The sequence below is a fragment of the Vanessa cardui genome, chromosome 9 (assembly GCF_905220365.1).
Source record: "Vanessa cardui chromosome 9, ilVanCard2.1, whole genome shotgun sequence".
NCBI classification, from domain to species: Eukaryota; Metazoa; Arthropoda; class Insecta; order Lepidoptera; family Nymphalidae; genus Vanessa; species Vanessa cardui.
In genome coordinates, this window is record NC_061131.1 from 15027408 (window position 1) to 15033988 (window position 6581).

Sequence of the window (6581 nt, forward strand, 5' to 3'; positions counted from 1 at the left end):
GTTTTTATAATTTATTTATGTATGTATGTTAATTCGCATTCGAAAGCCTTTCTAATAAATGTTCTTTTATGATTTTCAGTATTTTCATGATCTGGATAAGAATAGTCATCAAAGAAAGGCCCTTCATGTTAATATGCGTTTTATATTTTATTTCATCGTAATAGTGCAAGTGCAACTGTTATTCACTCTACTCAATACCCCTCTTACCATGACCTCTACTTATTCCTCCAAGGTCACTGATGTATGTATACAATCAGCATTAGATCCGCTTAGGGTAATTAATTCCAACGATGACAAGGATTTTTTCATGGTATACCATGGTTTTTTATTGTTTATATATATATAGGTATATCACCCATAGACAATGATGCAGTAAGAAATATTAACTATTCCTTACATCGCCAATGAGCCATCAACCTTGGGAACTAAGATGATATATCCCTCAGTCACCCTTCAAACCGGAACACAACAATAATGCATACTGTTGTTTGGCGGTAGAATATCTGATGAGTGGGTGGCACCTACCCAGGCAGGCTTGCACAAAGCCCAACCACCAAGTAAGTATGTTCAGAACCCTCTGATTTATTTTCCGCAATAGAACATAAATTAAAAACTAATTCCAAAATACCACTACAGGTGAAATACCGTTGCTTTCCAGATATAGAGCGAGAGTAAATAAACAAACTGGATTTATGTTGGAGTGAGATATAATGGAACAAAAAAGCATCTGGCAAGGAAAATTGGCGCGCAGACATGTACAGTAAACTAAACGATAAAACAATTGGAGACACACATTCGGTACAGCACTGTTTGTGTGTCTGTGCCGACTATTTATAAATAAATAAATTTACGAGGATAGACGACTTTTCGTGATAAATATATTCAAACATTTCAAAAGAAAACGTTTTAGTTATTTATGAGGCTTTGCAGAGCTTTAAAAAAAATGCGATTATGCTTCTATCAGCAAGAGAATCCAATAGCAGCATGAGGAAACCTTATCTTGAAATAGGATATTTGGGAAAGATTGGGTACTTTATAATCTAGTTAATGGTATGGATTAAAGTAGTAATAGACAACTGACAACATTTTAGACCGAACAAATTTACGCGTGGTGGCTCAAATATTTTTGTACTATGATAAAGACAGGAATGTATATTTTCCTCGACGGTTATCTTGGTACAAGGAGAAAAATACAATTTACCTTAACTCATCTTATTAAGATCTAAGCGTCTGTGGGTTTTTATTTATTTATTTAAAATTCAAGGGAAACACAGTAAAAAACAGTAACACTTAATTTTCAGGATAACAATTTTGTTTTTTTTTTTTACAAAAATACGTAAAGTTTCCAAAGCTTATTTAGAAACAACGTTTATAAAAAGAAAACGATAGAAATTTTAAACGAGATAAAACTGCATATTTTTTCACCTACCATTACCGAGATATTTAAACTTAACTGTTGTGATATATTGAAAATAAGATTAGAATATGAGAAGGATTTATCTTTGGAGTTATGTTATTGGTTATGATTGATTTAATGGGTGATGATTATTATGGCATTAAAATTATGGTAATTTGGTGAAAATTTCTCAAGCATTAAAGTTCTCTAAAATAAAAAAAAATCACAATGTCCTATAAAAATTATATTGAGCTTCATTATTTCCAAACACAAATCTTCAAATTAGTATAAGGTTGATAAACAAAATTAATTTATCAAATACAATATTTTGTAGAAGAAAATAAGTTAATACTTTTTAAAATGAAAATTCCTCTGAAGCGTGGTAACGATTATATATAATTAATTAATATAACTTTAATTCAAATAGTATCTACCGCACGTAATTCTTATTCGTATAAAATAATACCTAAGTTTATTTTGAAAACAGATTATAAAGGTAAAGTTGCGAATATGCAAAGTCGAGAACGCCTTGGCCGCAAATTCTTCAAAGGCGCGCTACGGCGTATTGCCTCTAGGGTTGACAGTGATGAAATTCTTGTGGGTTTTGCAAGATTTTAGAAATAAAATAACTGCTTACAAAATTCATCAAAGCATTTTTATGAAACGTCAAGATAAGGATTCATATGATATGTGAAGAGGGAATCTTACTCTTTTTGTATGTAGGAGCGACATTTTTCGTATTAGATATAATCTCATTGAGAGTAATTGGACCTTTGAAGATGAGTCCATTAACTTTGAAGCGAGATACAAAGTTAGTTACGTTTTGTCGTTTATTTTTAAAATTATGGAACAATTTGTTTATACATATACCATACACTTTATTGCATTGCATAGAGCACATCATAAAAATTATCTAATGGTGGGAATCGCGCCCTTGTTTTCTTTCATTCTCCTACAAACAATGTCCAACGACGCACGTCACTTATGTTTAGTTAATGTCTATATAACTATCTAGATTTTAAATGTATTGTATTTTACTCTCATGTAAATGTCACACATCTTCAATGTGGTGTGAATGTGTGCTCCTCCACCGCGCTGCAACTGCGCCGAGCCTGATGCAGTTTCTCTGGAAGAGATTGATTACTTATCCGTAAGATCAGCAAATTCTATAGCAGAACAAGCGCCCGGTTGCAAATAGATCCAGGTTTAATGCAACTACTGCTGCGGTTCCGATTATAAGCTTCTTCTGCTTATATGACATTACAATATAATATATATTTACATAATGTCCTGTAAAGATTATTTGATTTGATTGAAAGGTAATTGATAAACGATTTTTAAGTTTTCATATGGCTGAGTATCTGGCAAACATTTTATGGAAATTTTAATTGACAAATATATCTCATTTAGACTTAACTTTATTTATAAGAAATAGTTTGAATTATTTTTTCTTGTTTTTATCTGTATTGACTTCGGATAAAATTATTGCAGCCCTAGTATTTCCAGTAGGCGCTCAGAGAGCTCAGTTTAATACTGAGTGAAGAAATCAGGCGCCGCAGCGGTGATCGTACTAATCGCAATATCCGCCTACCGCAAGAACGGATATTAACTTTGACGTTTTGCTTTCCTGTTGTCAAATAATCTCCAATGCGATACCACGACCATTTCGTCTATTTACACTAAGGCGGCGCTATGAGATCTGATGATATTGTCATTATGAAATATCTGAAAACGATTAGCGTTTATCTATTAATTATTATTTATGGCATAGATGCAAAATCTATAGGTACATTATTATATAGGTATTATTTATTTTCTATCACCAAATATTTTGCTGAGATACTGGTTAAAATGTATTTTAAAACATAATACAACTCTTTATTAAAATTGTGGATAAAGTTATTTATATCACGCTACACAAAAATGGAGATAGTCGCTGGTAGACAGCTAATTTTTCTGAATTCTATTCCAAAAGAAAACGGTTCTCCAGAAAAAAAGCAAAAAATATATATTCGTTCGGCCCGGACACAGCCTGTCAAGCTCCATGAGTTACTACTATAAACAACATTTACACATTTATACGATCAGTACATAAAATGAATTATTAAAGGATTTTTATTTTTCTGTTAAAATTTCGCCAAGGAGTACGAAATAGCAAGGATATTATAAATAACGTTCTTGCGGCTCCCTGAGCCAACATAAGCCTTGTACAAAATGGAAAAATCTTCGAATACTTTTATCTTTCAGTGCACGATTCGTTTAAAAGCCACTAAACGGATATTGGGATTCCTTATGGTATATTTTAAGTTTAGGGATTGTGATAGTGGAGCAATCAAATGTGTACATGTGATAAAAAAACAAATAAACCAACCGAATGGCTGTAAAAACTGGCAAAGAGGGTTTCGCGCTATACAATAGAAAGTAAAAACAGAAAAAAGTATCGCAGCCTTCTAAGTTAAGATGCAATATCAACAGAATCGAAGCGATGTATCAAAATTTTAGCCGATTTGCCAGATCCCCCTTTTTTTTTTTTTTTTATTACGCTCGAAAAACGCTTTGCGCGCTTCCCCCACGTGATGGAAAGTGGGGGGGTGTGTGGGACTCCCCGGAGTCCTGAACGCCGAGTGCGCCCAAGCACACCGGGTTTACCCACTAAAAAACCAGCGGTACCCTCTCCGTCTTTCGGCGGACGCCACGGGATCGCTTACGCATGCTACCGTGACGCCCTGACGGTCGGCCCGCTTATACGGGCCTTCAACAGCTAGGGGGGATTCCCAGGGTACTGGGACCCCAATTTGCCAGATCCCCTGCCTTTAAGTCATAAAAAAAAACAATAATTTCTTAGATTTTACCTGAACTAAGTATCTTTATTAAAAATAAAAATATCTGATGATGACCTTAAGCTGTTAGGCTTTAGAACAGGATTTATATAGTTCTTATACTTGCACATAATTATATCCGTGACTACGTTACCGACTTTTAATATATACTTCTCCAACGAATTTGATAAAGTAGTCTGTGACAGAGACATACAGGAATGAATTGTTTAAGAGTTTTTGTTTTTCCACAGAATTTACGGAACCCTACAGACATGATGTCCATCGCATTGTATAATGCGATATTCATTATTAAGTCCAACGAAGTAGCAAATTATCTGTATAACAAAAGAAGAAATTGTATAAAATATGAATAATCATTACAATCGTGAACACAGATTAATTGCTCTGGAGGGTTGAGTTATGAACCTATAAATTAAAAAAATATATACTCGTATTGAATACATTTATATAGTAGTCATTGATACAGTAGTTTTTATTTGTAAACCTTGTAAGCTAATTAATTTCATTTACCAAACCTTCGTCATATATACAAGAACTAAGTAGAGGTTATGCTAAAAATACAGTATTAGTATTTGTTGATCTTGAAATTGACTAGCTGCTAATTTGAATATAAATAAACATATATTTTGACATTTGAATACAATGAAGCTTATTTCATAAATGTGATTGAAGCCTAATTTGAGCATGGCAGCATACATTTTTTTTATATATATTTGTGATATATTTTCTTTTTATTTTATTCAACTTGTGTTATATCTTTGATTTTGGAAGTAATACTTAAGTTAGACAACACGAAGAAGATGTATTGTCATTTACCTATATATGTATTTACCTCTATAATACGTGATGGAATATTTTTAAGTGCGAAGTGAAGAGCTCTGAGCTATGAGCTCAAATCGATCAACTATTTTTTTTATTTAATTAAACTTTACATTAAGGTATTTTTGAATCGTCAATATTTAAACTCTACCTCCGTTCCGGAAAGCTAGCCTCTAGCGAGAAGAAACAGCAAGCCGCCTTTCAATGTATGGATTCATTTAGTATTAGTAAATTTTTTAAATGGTAATTTGATTATATTTTCCGGTACCTTATTATATATGCTTATGACATTCCCCAATAACGCTCTCTGAGCTTGTTTATGTAAGCAGAAAACATTGGTTACAAATATCTATATGTGTTGTATATAAAAATATTAAATAAGATAAAATATTACTTTCAAGATATCGTTCAGCCGAGGCCTCATCAATATTCCTTCTTTTGAGTTAATTTATTAGTCTATATAATCAACAAACGACCTAAATACTATTTTGGTATACTAACCAGAGACCCTTCAGAACATAGTAGTCAGTAAGTGTGGTATGATACTGCTTGTAATTTACAGAACAATATTTTATTATTCGCCACATACCAGGACATGTAAGGAAGCGATAGTGGAGGTGGTGATGGCGGGCTCACCTCTCGCACTTACTGCATTCCGGACGAGCTAGACAAATAACTCGCTTCACCTTTGTCTACCACAATCCACTCCACATATTCATTTTCTTTTATCGGTCTCAGTACACTGCTGCACGCTCAAAGCTCTCTCAGACATATAACTCAATAGGGAAGCAATGAATTCGTCGCGATAGTGGTGTGTCAGTAGATATTCGTCGATATCGGGGCATTGGTGGCGGCTATCACGCAGAGCCGTCAATGCGGCTACGTGTCGGCACGAACACGCCGCTGGCACGAAGCCCCCATACTTTCTCGGTTACTACGCCCCATTTATTCTATAGCTAGCGCAACGGACAGCTTAACCTACATTTAGACGCTTTACTGGATTAATGTATTGTTTAAAAATCTTTTGTAACTACAAAATATTACAGTATGAGTAATAATCGCCAAAGGTATACATTATAACACCAAGTTTCCGACTTTGCGACGTCAATAAACGCTTCCTGGGGCAAAAGTTTTCGTTATGTAATAAATTTCCGCAGACATTTTTGACTTTGCCAGTGAATAAAAGTCATTTAAAAAAGTAATTTATAAGTAACGTAAATTACTTAACTAATGATAACAAAAAAGTGAAGATTGTATTTGTCGATTTCTAGGCAGGATATAACAACAACAACAATAGCCTGCAAATTTCCCCACTGCTGGGCTATAGCCTACCCTCCCTCTAAGAAGAAGTTTTGGAACGTATTCAACCACGTCGCTTCGCTGCGGGTTGGTGGAAACACATGTGGCATAATTTGTATGAAATTAAACATGCAGGTTTCCTCAGGATGTTTTCATTCATCGCTGAGCACAAGATGAATTATAAACACAAATGAGTATTCATGTACATGAACATTCAGTGGTGCTTG